General features: G+C 38.5%; 1 long non-coding RNA gene across 1 annotated transcript in view; it reads left to right on the plus strand.

Moving 5' to 3' along the window:
* Positions 1–10022, plus strand: part of LOC121389936 — a 25611-nt gene extending 15589 nt beyond the window's left edge. The window contains exons 2-3 of the long non-coding RNA XR_005960131.1: positions 7405–7544; positions 9088–10022. This is a non-coding gene — a long non-coding RNA (uncharacterized LOC121389936). The remainder of the gene's footprint in view (positions 1–7404; positions 7545–9087) is intronic.
* The last annotated feature ends 4880 nt before the right edge of the window (positions 10023–14902 follow it).

Raw genomic sequence — 14902 nt, forward strand, 5'->3', positions numbered from 1 at the left:
GAAGAACTATTTAATTTATTCTGGCTCCTGGAACTTGAGCACAAACAGCTCCAACCAGTATGCCAGAGCAGCTATTTTATAAACAGTTTTTCTTACAGTCCAGAATATGTGACAAATTGTGTGAAATGTCAAGTCAAGAATAGTGTTATCTTGCAGTGAGTTCATGTAGCATACAGTAAATGTTTAATTTCGCAGCAGCTCTGAGACACCTAATTGGATCTGTGTTGTTAATACTTTGAAAATATACTGGCGGCAGGAACTACTTGTAAACAATAACAAATTATCTTTGGATGGCTGACACTGGGAAGGGTCATGGGTGTTTCCAGCTGTGTGCAGAGTAACCTTGTCCTACACTGAGATGGTAAATTGGGCTCCCTCGTATTGTAGCATGTTGCTAGAAGCTCTTAACAACTTTAGAAAAACAATTTGTCAAACAAAGCAAAGCCTTAAAACCAGTTATAAGATATATATTTGTAATACTACTTATTACATGAAATTTAAGCTATCATACCAGTTATAACAGATATATTTATTACACTAATTAAACACGAAATGTAAGCTATCAGAGTAAACTGCACCATATGTAGTGTTGAGTTACTGACTGAATTACTATTCAACCGTTAAAATAAGTTAATCCGTTTAATGATTTTTAATACACAGTAATTTAATGAAACAAAATGAATACAGGGCCAGTAACTATATTTGACATTTTTCCTTAAAAGTGTTCACTCGTTCTAAAGTGTCTACGTTTTGACATGTTCTAAAAACAAATGTTCTTCAACTTAATGATTTAAACAGCAATTTAGAGAGAATAAAATGACAAATATATTTACAATCAACATGTAATTATTCCTAGCAAAATGCGCATTTTCGTAGGTTTTACAAAAATGCAAAAAAATCTCATCGTGTGTAAGATGTTTGCATGTAACATGGGTCAGATGTTACTAAAACAATGTTTAGAAGTTATATGTGATAAAAACTTACTAAAATAATATGACATTAGCAAATAATTTCCACAATAATTCTACTGTCCCTTAATTCATTTTGTTGAGTACATTTTAAATATGCAAGTAATAATACTAAATGTAACTGCGTTGAAACCAAAATCTATTGATTGATATACTTTAAATTGCACATATATGCACTGGCGTATCCGGGTAGCCAGGGATTGGGCACAAGAGGACCTTGTTTTCTCAAATATACCTCTTTTTTTCACAATACCAACTTTTATAATGCATGTCATCCCATAAAATACGTAAAAGCAGTGCCCTCTATCTCCACTCCACCCCCGATAAACAATCCTGGCTACCCTAATATATATACCCCGTTAAGGTTTGTTGACTAGTTGGATATTGGCATGGATGGGAAAGAAATATTTAATGGCACGCCAGCACATGATATTTTTACTGCCTTCTAGCCTATTCTTGAACAGACAAAAACGATTCCTAATAAAACTCACCATTTTATTGACACTGGTACTCAAACATGTGTTATTCTTAGTAATACACTGTAGGCGAAACGCAAATTGTCAACAGTCAAATTCACAAAATTAGATTTCATTGTTGATAATTTAAACATTTTGTAATAAAACATTTATCTGATAAAACCAATGTATTGATTTACTCAGGCGACACATATAACGTGTGGTACCTTGCATTTTATTGTACCAACAAAACGTAGGGTGTCTCGTGGCATTTGAGATAAAATAAATGTGTTAATTAGAAATCCCCAATTTTGTAGAAAGTTTGTGGGTGTTTTTGTTTTTTTTCTTAAACAAATTTCAACCTCAGGGGAACTGTAGATGCATTGCAATTGTACATTAAATGGAATTAATTTACTGGGATAGTTTTATCATGGTATGTGCACAAATATTTCACAAATTGCGTGCTAATTATTAGAGTGATTATAAAAGTGTTTTGTTCATGTTGGATTATGGTTTCATGCTCTAGTATTATTAACACCAGTGTACAGTATACACAGGAGAAGGGCTGGTAGGTGTTTTACTATGGCTAGAGAATTGTTAAAATCACCTATTCCATGTTCAGTGCATCGTTTTTTTTAAATCCTCAAACTCTAGGGGTTTGTTGCTTGTGGATAGTGGATAACTCAGGGGCGTAGGCTGGGAGGGGGGTTCGACCCCCCCCCCCCCCCCCCGATGAAGCAAATGGTCCGCTTTCAGAACTAATACATGCAGCTTTATACATATGGAGTTTCTGGTTTGTGAAAAAACTAAATAGAAAAGGTCCACTTGGTTCATATTCGAACCCCCCGCCCCCCACCGATCCAGCTCACACTACGCCCCTGTAACTGTTATTTTTGTTCCCCTAAGAATCCAATATAGCAGAGTTTGCCAGGTGTGTGTGTCCCGTGATCGTGACTATGCGGATCTACAAAACAAAGCTGGCTATGACACAGCACAACTCGAAACGAATGCGGTAAGTGATGTCTTGAAATCTGAGCTAGATTATTATCGATGTGATAAGCCAGTGTCTTTCCGCAACGTTAATTTTCAATCCAGACCCCGGTAACCTGATCTGGAAGTTGTTTAAACCATAGTTATCATATGTCCTCTCTGTGATGTGTTTCGACACTTGGTATGTAAAATGCAAAAGGAAAATTGTTACGGCACAGTGGCTGTTCCAACAAAACAGCGACAAGGTATCATTTATATGCACTTCCCGATTGACAGGAAAGTAGATACCACAATCTTTAATGTACCAGTCCTGGGCACTGGTTGAAGTAAGATAAAAGGCGATGGGTCCACTAAGGGCAATCAATCATATATCCCATCGCATCTACCTGCACCACTGAACTATGCTGACATGGATGATATACTGCATGCGTGTACAAGAATTAAAAACTCTACAAGTCTTATCATATATAAATTGCAAATACATTGCGGTAACTGTAGATTACAATAAGACATTTTCGGGTATTGTTTCATGTTTTGATTGTCAATGTTTCGAAAACATTTTAATTTGTTAATTGAATACATATTGTTGATTAAAATATTTAATAAATTGATGTTATAATAGTGATAACAGTGAATGCCATTAAGTACAAAAAGAACAGGTGTAAAACATATATAAATTCGTCATAAGCATTGATCTGGTGCGTGATTAAATATAATGTTTGTCTAATGCGCTCGTAGAATTATATATATGTACACACACACATTTTATTTAAACACACTATAGCAGTAACCACTTTGTTATAATGACCAGAGATCCCTCATCATTGGAACATCTGAAATGTTACAATTATTCCAGTTAATGTAGTAATATCTAGATATTTTAGCCCAGAAAAATATGAATGTGCATACATTTCAACTACTACAATGAATAATATTTATTAGTAGTATGCATATTTATTTTATGCCATTGATATAAAGGGGTCGCTTCTTCTAACCAATTAGTTATAATATGAACTACCATGAACGGACTCCGATTTAAAGAAAAATACTTGACCTTTATCTACTAATTCATGTTCAACTATATGTCAAAATTATATAATGTCTATAAAATATACAATGACTAGAACAGTTACAATCCTGTGATGATGCCTTTGAAATAATATAAACTAATTAATTTATTACTTTTTTTCTCTAATACACATAGTAACTATTCAGACTAAAATAAGGGAAAACAACTTTCCTGTTTAACTAGTTTCTCTGGCTCTGTTCAGTTAATATTTTCTTAACTGCGTGTTTCTTCTGTAGAACTAAATGAACTCTGCAATCACTTCTGATTAAACTATTTACATAACCGGCATTTATTCAGCAACTAGTTAACAACGCACACATTTTACCACATTCCAGATGTCTAAGCACTAAACACTTCCAGCCCACCCCCAACCAACTCCGCATTGTCTGCAGTCCATCTCAGAGTATCTCAAACGGACCGGTCATCGTGATGCGTAAACAGTTAATTCTAGCTACCTCAGCCAGAGTTGTTTTTTCTTTGTCAATCAAAACACCCAGCCAGAGATTGTTTACATAAAACACCTTCCCTGGATGTAAACACTTAGAGCTAACATGTGTCATTAGCATGTCAGGCGGTATGGCACCTAGGATTCAATCTTCTCAGACAGTTTACAGCCCACCACAATCCAGTGTTGTAAGCTAATGCGTTATGTCTGTCATCTATGGGTGATACTACAAAATTCTAGAGCGACAGAATAAGGTAGTGCTGAAAACATGGTTTTTGGCTTTTGTGGGAATATACATAAACGATAATTGGTTTGGGTTCTGTTCTATAAAAGCATAAATAAATGACTGGTTTGAATGAGACATGATACATGAGACGTAAAATGATAGTACACCTTCCCATGATGCTGACACGGTGATTAACTATTTTTTTTGTATAATTCACCATATAATGGGTTCTGGCACTAACCCCTCGATAAGTTGGACATAATTCCATTTATAATATCATTGATATAAATTAAGAACAAGATTGGACCAAGCACAGAACACCGAAGGACATTAGAAGGAATTTCGTTTGTGCTCAAAGACAGTGGGGATCGTGGTTAGTTGTTGAGATTCTCCATTCTAACACTAGTCCAATAGTCCATTAAGGTTTAAACACGCTATCCTGGACACGCACACGTCAGTTATCTAGGTCTGTCTAGGGCAGTGGGGGTACTGTGGTATATGCTATCCTGTTTGTGGGAAGGAGCGTGTAAAATATCCCTTGCTACTAATGGAAAGATGTAGAGGGTTTCGTCTTTATGACCATATATGTTTGACATCCAATAGCTGATGATTAATAAATCAATGTGCCCTAGTGGTGTCGTTAAGCAAATCAATTTTTAAAACATTTATATGATTTGTGCATAGACACGAGCTTGCCATTTGTATGTATTTCATTTCAACTTATTTTCGTGCTTTTCTTTCAATTAAGGTTCAAGCACGTTGTCCTGGATGCGCCACGCTTAGAGGCCAGGTTCCCACGCTCAGACCAGCCTCTCGTAACCCGATACTTCTTTTCCTCCCCTGCGCGAGCTGTAACCTCACCATGGTGCAGGGGTGTTAAATTCTCTTCGATAATGGCCAATAGAGCACAACCCCCCTTTTGGGGCACCTTGTTGGCCGTGAGGTGCATCCCGTAATACTGGATGATGGGATCCTGGTGGTTGAGTTGGGGGCATATCTGTGGATATGTTTTCTGGCAACACACCACTTTGGCCTGGAGTTCAGCCAGACGGGTGGTCAGGGAGGCCCGACCTGATTAATCGGCTGGTCATGCCAAGCTCTAGAGCAAACAACCTTTGTTTTGTTTATATAGCCATGAACAAACATTGCTTTAATTACCGTTTGTATTTGTTGCTCTTAGGGCAGTGGCTAGGGTCAATCGGGTGATTAATTTTTTCTTGCCTGAGTATATCAACTATGTATCCCAGGCATGAGTGTCTGCTGGTTATCCGCAGCATCATTTCTCCTTGTTGGATTTCGTGCTGAGTGGGGGCATGGTTGATGAACCATTTGATTTCTAATATGGCTACAAACCAACCTCAAACTTTTGGTGGGACCCTGAAAAGGGTCCACACCGAAGTTTCAGATTATTCATCATCTGATGAAGAATCTAAATCTTTGAACGTTTAGAAATCCAAAGTTAGTTCTTTGAAAACCTGGCCATGGTTTCTCGTCATCGGGTCTTCCGATGAAGAGGCCTTGAAGAAACTGTTGCCTTTTGCGATCCAGAAAGGGCTCGAAGGCTTGGCCGGTGAGCCTAAAACAGTTAAGATTGTTTAAGGAATGGCTCATTGTTAGTTGAATGTTCAACAGAGAGTCATTCCAGAAATCTTCTTAAATCTAAAGTGATATGCAACATTTCTATCAGTGTGAGTCCTCACGCTACACTACATTCATCAAAAGGAGTAGTTCGATTTCGAGATTTGGAAGGAGTTAGTGAGGATGAGATAAGCGAATTAAGAGCTAGGGGTGTTTCTATCCGAGTCCGGCTTCCGATATGATCGGGGGTCTGACTCGGGGCAGGAAAAAACTATTGGGACAATTTAGAAAGTTAGAAAATTACTACCAAAATTAAATATAATAAAGAATGGGGAGGTTAATAAATTTTGACCGCGTGCTTAAAAATAAAAATACTTACTTTAATAAAATTAACATTAATCAAAAAGAATTATTTTGCCGCAATTTTTGATGGGGTGATCTAAATATAATAAATTATTATCTGTAATAGCATTAGACCCCAGAGGTAAGGGGGAAGGGTAGGAGGGTTGGCCCCAGCCCACAGAAAAGTTGTATTAAAGTTTTATTATTAGGTTATAAAATAGTTATATAGCATTACCAATCATATCTCGGGCCTTGGTGTGACCAGATCGGGGGCGGGGGAAGGGGAGGGGGGCAAGAGAGGAGGCCAGAACCTTCACAGAACCTACGCTCTTTGGCCCCAAAAAACCCTAACCACCGGCATAATGTATAAGGTGCCATTAGCCTTCGTCTGTTCCCACGTAAAAAAACTAATACCCCAAGCAAGGAACCGCGAATAGCATTACTCTAAGGATTTGCAGAGCTTTGTTTGGATATCGACTGGTTGGCAGAAACATTGAAAGCAGCAAGTAGAGTCAAACAAATCGAACTGACTACCTGAAACAGGAACAAGTCCCAAGGGTGTACTGAGGACAATCACCGGCCCTGGTGCTGTGGTGGTTAAGCCATCGGAGATAAGGCTGGTAGGTACTGGGTTCGCCGCCCTGTACCGGCCCCCACCCTGTGCGGGTGTCATCGACTCAATGGATAGGACCACTACACCCTCTTCTCTCTCACTAAACACTAATAACTAACCCACTGCCCCAGACAGACAGTCGAGATAGCTGAGGTGGGTGTGCTCAGGACAGCGTGCTTGAACTTTAATTGGATATAAAAACGAAAATAAGCTGACATAAAATAAGGAGAGTCCTTCCTGGGCCTCGTTCCACGAAGCAATCTTAGCACTATGATCACTTTAAGTGCTAGCAATTAAGGTGATCTTGGAGCAAAGATCGCATCGTGGATCGAGGCACTGAAGCAATCCCATTTCATTTAAATTTATTTTCACGTGTGTGTGTGTGTGTGTGTGTGTGTGTGTGTGTGTGTGTGTGTGTGTGTGTGTGTGTGTGTGTGTGTGTGTGTGTGCTTTCCTCGAGTTAATTTATATACACATTTATGTACTATTGTCGTCACATACATGTATATAGAAAGCAGAGTAAGTTATCAAGATTTTGTCATACCCCTTTGCTCGTTGTGCAATACAATGTGTTTTTATTTATTTTTTAAACCTAGCCAAACATAAAACTAACAGCCCACCGCGTAAATATTTTAATGATGTTCGGTATTTAACACAAGAAATAGGTTTCTCACTAGTGGACTTGCGCCACCCTTCTGATGCTTGATTTATCTTCCAGACTGTCCAAGCCCGTCAACTGTTGACCACGCCCAAACTGCCTTCACCACAATCTACGAGACGACAAAAGTAGGAAGTCAACTGTCCGACACAGAACGTGTCTCCAAGACGGCACATGGTCCGATTTCAAATGTGAACTTGGTAAGTTTACTTTCAATCTTAGTTCGCTTCCTTTTGTATACACAAAATGGTTACTTAGATTTATCGATGGTTTTATATTAAATGCTTTCCATAGTCATATTATCGTAATTGATACACAGTAGAGATGTCGGGACTGAATGGGTACTAGTATTCCTGAAGGTGTGAAGATCGGTTATTTTCTGCACCTTATCGCTGTTTAGTAAACGTTTACTGTGGCCGCTTAATACAGGTATTTTAGCAATTTGGGATCCGATTTATATATATGGCGCAGTGATTAAGCCATCAGACTACACGCTGGTAGGTATACGGTTCGCAGCCCGGTACCGGCTCCTACCCAGAGCGAGTTCTTAAGGGCTCAATGGGTAGGTATAAGACAACTACACACTCTTCTCTCTCACTGATCACTAACCAACTAACCCACTTTCCAAAGCCCAGAGGTGTGTGTCCAGGACAGCATGCTTGAACCTTTATTGGATATAAGCATGAAAATTAGTTGAAATAAAATGACAAATGGGCCCGACTAAAGACGACGCTGTCTTGGTGATCTTTTGTTCAACCAATCAAACCATTGTTAATATATATCTGTCAGCAGATTAACGCCTTCAGAATCGATATTTATGAAAAGCTGTCATTTCCTAATGGGAGATCTGATTCGAAACTTTATTTCCTTATTTCGTTACACTCAAACGTCAAATCACAACATATGAGGACTTATTGTACAATAGTTATTTACAGTGACAAGATGACAACAGGAGTTCTTTGTAGAATATACGATAACAGATTGACCGCTATATATTACTGTATTTGTCATATCTTCAATGCCTGTTACCGACCACGGTCAGGCTGCCGGTGCTCCCTTGCACCTGCCAGTGCTGGCGGTCCTTCCTCCTACACCCCCCCCCCCCCCCCCACACACACACACACACCTTTGCTGTCTTGGACCGAGAAACCGCTGAGGTCGGTGCATGTGCCCAAGAAAGGCGTGCGCTACAACAGCTTTCTCTGAATGTGCACGTTAAACATTCCTTTCTCTCCCCTCCTCCATATCTTCAACAGAAAGTCAGGATTACTGAAATTTGTACTGACAAAAACTTTATTCATAATCGAACATTAACTGTGGTTTAAGTTGTCGTTCCACATATCAAATGCGAGTTAATTTTTAATATAGCGAATATATTTTATTATTAAATCGCAAAATTCAAAAATAAATTAAAATTTAATCATCTAACTGAACGTAAATTTGTTTTATTTTTTAGATTAACTTAAACTTCAAGTTGATTATAGGTTTTATTTCTTCTTCTTCAATTTGCGAATTTAATTCTTGTTGTATTTCCTTTGGATGTTTTGATGGGTGGTTTTGTTGTGTTGTTCTTTAGCTTCAGGGTTTCTTGCTGTTGTTGCGGGGGGGGGGGGGGGGTGCTGTGGTGTAGGTGTGGGTGTGGGGGTGAGGGTCAGTTTAAACAAAATTAATGAGTTGTGATAATGTTCGTTTTAAAAATAATGCAAATAGTGCCTAATAATTTAAATTATAATATATTCGCAGGTAACCGTCCAATCGAAGATGGGTATATACTACTTGAAAATGTGTGCATCAAGGTGACAAGTGATAGGACACAAGTTGCTAGAGCACGTGTGAAATGCGACCAGCCAGGTGACAGATTGGTGGTCTTGGACACGGACAAGAAAAATGAAGTTGTCAGTGTCTACGTCAATAGAACTATCGGTAATTTGTTCGTGGGTCATCTATAACAATTGTTAATATAAAATATCAATTTTACGATATGATTCCTTCTTTACCACACTGTGATGTATCTGGTTAAGTACCAGTAACAAACGTATAATTCTGACACAAATTTATATTCACTCATGAACTAAACACACCAAAAGTACTAAATAAAAAATAGCATAGGATATAGCTCATTGGAATCAATGCAATCTGTGATGATATGCACCCTTGAGTAACTGTTAAAACAGTAATAATAGCAGGCATTTGTCAACAATAGACGTATGCTGTCTCACCGGTTGCTCCCGTCATGAGTACTGCCTCCACAGGTGTCAACTTTATCACATCATCTAAACCGATAACAAATGTGTAAGAATTTCACCAAAGTGATGAAAAATTATACACAAGTTCAGAATATGGTATAGTCTCAGCTGTCATTTTGGTCAGTAATGCAACATGTTTAGTAGAGAGTTTCTGCACATCATAACTCAGAACAATCTGTGTGTCAGAATGATACCAGACGTTATGATCCCCTGTTTCTCAAGGCAAATAATAGTTCTACTATGAGAGTAGTAGACAATGGGAGATCAGTTCTACTGACTGACCAGTACTGCTTCTAATTATAGGCACTGCTACTGGAGTTGATGCTGAACACATCTAAGTTTAGTAAATAATTATGAGTAATCATGAAAGTAATCGCTGATTACGATTACATTAGCAATGTAATCGATTACGATTGCGATTACATGGCATTCTCAAACAATGTAATCGATTACGATTACGATTACATGAAAACATGTAATCGATTACTCGCATACATCAACATGTTTAGCTATTTTAAACAAATGATGGTTGCCAATGGCATAATCAACAGGACTGCTGTCTTTACAAGTCAATTTTCCTATGTGTTTATCGTGTCCTAATCTGAGATTTATTATATATAAAATGTGTGATTTGCATATGTTTAATAATTTAATGTCATGAGTGTTTCCTTTGCTTATATCTTGACTTGATCTTTCTATGGGTATATTATATGATCCTAATTTCTAATTCTAACTTACAATTTTCCATGTTGTTTAGTATGTCTATGTCTGTATCAATTACAGTGTATTCTGGGAAACAATGTGTTTTAGCATTAAAATCACCTAGTAATAAAATTGGGCTATGTTGTTCTATGTGTTCAATACGTTCACTTTCAATAATGTCAAAAATATCTCCTTTATAGTACCCCTGCGCGTGCTGTAACCTCACCGTTGTGCAGTGGTGTAACATTCTCTTTGAGAATGGCCAATACAGCACAAATCCCCTTGGGGTTTTTCTCGGGATACAATTCACATTTTGAATAAATGTCAGTATCTATCTGTGATATCTGTATTTTTGCACAGTTCTTTACATTGTGCTTTTATTTAAATCTTGAATTTTTATATTGAAGTTGATCATCACTTTATTTGCTTGCATGGCCATAGTTTGACACCCAATAGCCAATGTATTTTTCGTGTTGGGGTGTCGTTAAACATTTACTCATTAATCATTCATTCCTTTATAGTATGCGAATCCAATAGGTGGAATGTATACAACACCGATGGTTAGTTTTCCGCAAAGACCTGTAATTTCTGTGGGAATGCTATATCAAGACATATATCCAGAATTAATTTTGATATTGAAATCTGTAGAAGACAATTCATTTTTTATGCCAATGGTTATTCCAGGTAATAATGTTGACATGCAGCCTGTTTGATCTGGGGTTTTTTTCAGTAAAACAAAGAATATCATATTTAGATATATATTCTTCAACGTCAGGGATTCTTAGTTTACTTCTCAGCCCACACACATTAATACTAATAACAGATAATTGAGTATTTTCACAACCGTCACAAGAAGTCAGTGAATTGTAAGCAAATTATTTACTGAAGTTAAGTATCCATTTGAGATACTATCACAGGGCGGGTCAACATTTGTTAACATATAACTAACTGAAGGTGCAGATAATTAACTGAAGGTGGAAATAATTAACTGAAGGTGGGTGTACATTTAAAATACAATCTCAAGATATATTAGCATAGGTGGTACTAGCAGGGGGTAAGTATACATTTGTAGTAGCACCACAAGGTGAGCCAACATTTCTAGACAGAGTAACATTTGTGGGTAAATACATGTATACACTTGAAAATACAAGGTGGTTCAACATACTCATTTCAATTACTATCACAGAGCGTGTTGTTGCTATTGTCACTAATAGAGGGTGTGTTAGCATTGTAAATCTTTTTTGAGAGGTGACTCGACTGTATTATCAACAGTAACATGGTTCATGCTATTAGGTAAATCGCAAATAAGTTATTTGTTAGAGCAACATTACTTAAATTATCACTGTCAAAGGCTACATCAATATTATATATTTTGAGGTATTTTGGGACTGTTAACATGCACACCTGTTACGTTAATCACATAAATCATAGTTAAAAGTATTGAAACATGGTAATTAATCATCGGCTATTGGATGTCAAACATGTGGTAATTTTTGACAGTCATAGAGAGGAAACCCGTTACATTTTATCGTTAGTAGCAAGGGATATTTTATATGCACCATCCCAGAGACAGGATACCACGGCCTTTGATATACCAGTCGTGGTGCATTGGCTGGAACGGGAAATATCCCAATGGGCCCACTCAGGGAGGTCGATCCTAAACCGACCGCACATCGAGCGGGTGCTTTACCACTAGGCTACGTCCCGCCCCTATATTAATAGTACGAATAGAGATTACCCCAGACGTTCGCGATTCTGCATGAAAGACGTCGCTGTCGACATCGAGCTCAACAACATTTGTAAATTGCGGTGTAGACAAGGAGAGACACACTAGCCACAGGACGGTATGAATGAATGAATGAATGTTTAACGACACCCCAGCAAGACACAGGACGGGGACCAAAACGTTTGCTTTGTTTAACGACACCACTAGAACACATTGATGCATTAATCATCGGCTATTGGATGTCAGACATTTGATAATGTTGACATATAGTCTTAGAGAGGAAAGCCGCTACATTTTTTGTTTCAATTAGTATCAAAGAATATTTTATATGCACCATCCCATAGACAGGATAGCACATATCACGACATTTGATATACCAGTCGTGGTGCATTGGCTGGGAAGAGAAATAGCCCAATGTGCCCACCGACGGGGATCGACCTAGGACCGACCGCTCATCTGGCGATAGCTTTACCACTGGGCAACGTCCCACTCCAGACGTGTGCGCCCATGGCAGCTAGCTTTAACATTAATTGGATATAAGCACGGCAATAAGATGAAATGAATGGATCCGATTACAAGTGATACCTGGGGGATGGCGTGTATCTGTGCTTGTTGACTCAATGCTCAGTCGGTTGAGAGCTTGCCTGAGGTGCTTCCGTCGCAGGATCGAATTACCTCGGTGGATCGATTCAACTGACTGGATTTTTTTTTTTTTTTATCGTTCCAACCAGTTAATCACAACTGGTCAAAGTCCGTGGTATGTGCTTTTCTGTATGTGGGGAAAGTGCGCGTAAAAGATCCCTTGCTGCTAATGGAAAAATGTAGCAGCTTTCCTCTGATGACTACAGGTCATAATTACCAAATGAACCGGCCTCGGTGGCTTCGTGGTTAAGTCATGGGTCTACAGGCTGGTAGGTACTGGGTTCGGATCCCAGTCGAGACATGGGATTTTTAATCCAGATACCGACTCCAAACCCCGAGTGAGTGCTCCGCAAGGCTCAATGGGTAGGTGTAAACCACTTGCACCAACCAGTGATCCATATCTGGTTCAACAAATGCCATGGTTTGTGCTATCCTGTCTGTGGGAATTGCAAATAAAAGATCCCTTGCTGCCTGTCGTAAAAGAGTAGCCTATGTGGCGACAGAGGGTTTCCTCTAAAAAAAAAACAGTGTCAGAATGACCATATATTTGACGTCCAATAGCCGATGATAAGATAAAAAATCAATGTGCTCTAGTGGCGTCGTTAAATAACACAAACTTTTCTTTTTTTTAATTACCAAATGTTTGACATCCAATAGCCGATGATTCATAAATCAATGTTCTATAGTTGTGTCATTAAACAAAACAAAATTTCTTTTTTTCACTGTATTCGTTGTTGAAAAGAGACATGCTGGATACAGAAAACCGTGAACAAAATGACAACTGAAGATAAAAGGTTGACGTAGTGAGATTTTAAACATTAAAACTACATTGACGCAATTATGAAACCGTATACCCATGTATGTTTAGACTAAAACCACAAACATAGCAAAACGATAAAACCAAACAAAAGAACAAAAACGTATTTTTAAAAAGAAGTTATTATTTATTCATGACGTGTTTTTTCAACGCACTGTTGTATTCGCTGGTAAAAGGATGGGGATGGGTCAGTAGATTTCGCAGTCACATGCATTAATCAACTCGATAGTGATTCACCAAGCGAATACAAGTGTATCAATGTCAGGTATGACGATTATGAATATGTTATTAGCATATACCACACTATATCTCTACACAAGAATAATTCCAAAAGAAATAATGATAACAGAAGTAAGGGTATATATCTATGACTCATTGCTAGCTTTTTGAGAGCTGGTTTTGACCAAGGTATTTGATTCCAACTCTGTGTAGGAGGACTGCCACTTACCGTTTGCTGGTATAGGCACTGGAGATATTTCAACAGCTTTCATACATCAAGAAAAAACTGTAAATAATTTACAGAACTATTACTCAAACCATTTTGAGAGTGATATTAATTCAATGTATCCAATTATTATTTATCGGTCTGTCAGGGTTTTCTTAGACATCAGGCCGGGTCGCAGCTCGAGTCACCTCCAGCCCTCCCCTTATTGATATTGATATGTGGGGAAGGCTAGAGGAAACTTTATATAATGTTTTGGCGATCGTCGACAATAAAATGGTCGCAAGCTACTGTGTCTAAAATACATACGTTTTCCTAAATATGATGCCACAGAGCTTTAACTTGATTATTCTCGAGTCCAGTCATGACTTTAAACTTACATGTTGTTAACCAGTACCAACGCTACAAGATGAAACACGACGCCCCTATGCAAAAGTACAGGATCGTTTCTACCCTGTACTTTCGCATAGGGGCGTCGGGTTTCTTTGATTTATTAATAATCGGCTATTGGATATCAAACATTTGGTTATTTTGACATATAGTTAATGTTTCCATTAGAGGCAAGGGATCATTTATATGCACCATCCAACAGACATGATAGCACATACCACGGCATTTGACATACCAGTCGTGGTGCACTGGTTGGAACGACAAATAGCCTAATGGGGTCGATCCTAGATTGTGTTAACTGTATTTCCGTTGACGTGATATAACTGGCCCATTTTGTGCAGCTTTAACTGGTCTCTGTTAGTGTTACCGGCCTCGGTGGCGTCGTGGCAGGCCATCGGTCTACAGGCTGGTAGGTACTGGGTTCGGGTCCAAGTCGAGGCATGGGATTTTTAATCGAGATACCGACTCCAAACCCTGAGTGAGTGCTCCGCAAGGCTCAATGGGTAGGTGTAAACCACTTGCACCGACCAGTGATCCATAACTGGTTCAACAAAGGCCTTGGTTTGTGCTATCCTGCCTGTGGGAAGCGCAAA

This window comes from Gigantopelta aegis, chromosome 1, assembly GCF_016097555.1.
Source record: "Gigantopelta aegis isolate Gae_Host chromosome 1, Gae_host_genome, whole genome shotgun sequence".
NCBI lineage: Eukaryota > Metazoa > Mollusca > Gastropoda > Neomphalida > Peltospiridae > Gigantopelta > Gigantopelta aegis.